Genomic DNA, 2,431 nt, shown 5'->3' with positions numbered 1-2,431 from the left:
TTTTTTTTGAGACCAAGTCTTGCTCTGTTGCCCAGGCTGGAGTGCAGTGGTGCAATCTTGGCTCACTGCAACCTTCGCCTCCCAGGTTCAACTGATTCTCCTGCCTCAGCCTCTCAAGTGGCTGGGAGTACAGGTGCATCCACCACGCCTGGCTAATTTTTGTATTTTCAGTAGAGATGGGGTTTTGCCATGTCAGTCAGGCTGGTTTCAAACTGGCCTCAAGTGATCTACCTACCTCAGCCTCCCAAAGTGCTGGGATTACAGGCATGAGCCACCACGCCCAGCCTACGTTTAAATGAGAAACAAGATGCTTCCCCCGCACTGTGCCCCTCTGCCACTGCCCAAGGAGAAAAGTGTCACAGGCAGGTTTTCCCCCTCACCTCAGAAACTGCTCTTCTGGGCTGGGCATGGTGGCTCACACCTATCATCCCAGCAGCTCAGAGGCTAAGGCAGGAGGATCACTTGAGCCCAGGAGTTCAAGACCAACCTGGGCAACAATAGGGAAATCCTGTCTCTACAAACAATAAAATAGTGAGTTGGGCATGGTGGCATGCACCTGCAGTCACAGCTACTCGGGAGGTTGAGGTAGGAGGATCACTCAAGCCCAGGAGATCGAGACTCCAGTGAGCTGTGATGGCACCACTGCACTCCAGCATGGGTGACAGAGTGAAATTTTGTCTCCCCCATCCCCCGCCCCCAAAAAAAGGGAACTGTTCTTCTGCAAGAAGGGAATGAGGGGTCAGGTGAGGTGGCTCTCACCTGTCATCCCAGCACTTTGGGAAGCCAAGGCAGGTGGATCACCTGAGGTCAGGAGTTCGAGACCAGCCTAGCCAACGTGGCGAAACCCCATGTCTACTAAAAATACAAAAAAGCCAGGAGTCATGGCTTGCACCTGCAATCCCAGCTATTTGGGAGGCTGAGGCAGAATCACTTGAACCTGGGAGGCAGAGGTTGCAGTGAGCCGAGATTGTGCCACTGCACTCCAGCCTGGGCACCAGAGCCGAGACTGTCTCAAAAAAAGAGAGTTTCCCAGAGCCCATCCAGTAGGGCCGCACGGTGATAGCCTTTGTCTCTTGGCTCCTGTCTGGTCACCGGCCATGCCCTTCCCTGACCCTAGCTCCCAGCACATGCAACTGTGACTTTGTGTGGCAGCTGCTGAGTCCTGAGGTGTTTTTAACAACTGTGTTTGATTCCCAGGTTCTTCACCTGCCAACCAGAGGAGAGAGCTGTGGCATTCTCCATCGTTGGGGTGGAAGGGAGCTCCCTAGGGCAGCCGTGGCAGCCGCCTATCTGGAGCAGGGGCTGGAGTGCCCCGGGCCGCGTCTCTGACAAACACCACTGAAATGTGTTTTCACAGGTGCTGTTTTCTGTTTTTCATGTTCATAACAGAGAGGAGGGGAAAGCGTAGCTACTGACAAGTAGAACACTGCTACCTTTTGGAAGGCAGTTTCTTGTTTTTTAGATGGAATTAGTCCTTGGCTTCCCTCCCAGTCCCAGCCCCCCTTCCGGCTGCAAATGTCCCTGGGTCAACACCAGTAGAGATTGCTTTGTGTATTTTCTAGGGTTCTCTGTTTTGAAGAGAGAATTATGTTACAAATGTTTTTGTTGTAAATAAATAAAACACTTCCTTGTCTTTGCAAGATCCAGTATAAGTGAATTGCGCAGACTCAGCTAAGCTTCCAGCCATTTGCCAGCGGGGCTTGGGCTGGGGCTCTGCAGCCAGCGGTTCTGATTCAACTGATAATGAAACGCTGCAAACCAGGCTTGGGGTTCCCCACAACCCGCTCCCGCTGTGGGGAACCCATGCCAGCAACTTAACAGGAAAGTTGAAGCTGCTTCACCTTCCTGCACCCTGACACTCGGGGCTCCCTGCTCCACACAGGCCTCTCTGGGCCGGTTCCAGGGTCCCACGCTCCTCCTGCGGCTGAGGCGGGAGGCACCCCTCCCACCCACCCACCCCCGCCCCGCCTCAGCCTCCGCAGGCACCCACAGCGCCCACACCGCCCTCGGAGCCTTTCCCGGCCCCATGTCCGCTCTCATCGCCCTCCCTGGCCCACCTTCTTCAAGGGTGCCGTCCACACTGGCTTCTCCACTCAGCCAGTGACTCCGTGGCCCGCCGCCGTCCCATCTTGCTGCTGACCTGCTCTGCGCATTGGATCCAGCAGGCATTTCTTTGTCCCAATGGGACTTGACTTTACTCCTCTGAAACTTCCTCCTCCCCAAGACACTGTCTTCCTTGAATTTCCAAGCTTCCAGTTCCGGAATTACCTGGCTCCTCTTTTGGGAAGACTGCCCATTGGTTGAGTGCTGTTCACCATCTGCCTCCCACCGCCCCAAAAACACTTTAGAGCGTTTCAGATGTAATCCAGCAGCGAAGGGCTGGGAATGGGCCGATCCAGGTCGTGCTGGAGGGCTGGGTGTGCTGCCTGGC

The 2,431-nt window shown here is 55.0% G+C and overlaps 1 protein-coding gene across 1 annotated transcript in view; it reads left to right on the top strand.

The window, feature by feature from the left end:
• The window catches only part of FKBP6 (FKBP prolyl isomerase family member 6 (inactive)), a 33,979-nt gene extending 32,339 nt beyond the window's left edge, over positions 1-1,640 (top strand). The window contains exon 8 of the mRNA XM_017533375.2: positions 1,198-1,640. The gene's annotated coding sequence lies outside the window, so the exon portion shown is untranslated. The remainder of the gene's footprint in view (positions 1-1,197) is intronic.
• Positions 1,641-2,431: the final 791 nt, after the last annotated feature.

Source organism: Cebus imitator, unplaced genomic scaffold (assembly GCF_001604975.1).
Source record: "Cebus imitator isolate Cc_AM_T3 unplaced genomic scaffold, Cebus_imitator-1.0 Scaffold82, whole genome shotgun sequence".
NCBI lineage: Eukaryota > Metazoa > Chordata > Mammalia > Primates > Cebidae > Cebus > Cebus imitator.
The sequence above is the reverse complement of the archived record's forward strand: the minus strand, read 5'-3'. Positions and strand labels throughout refer to the sequence as shown.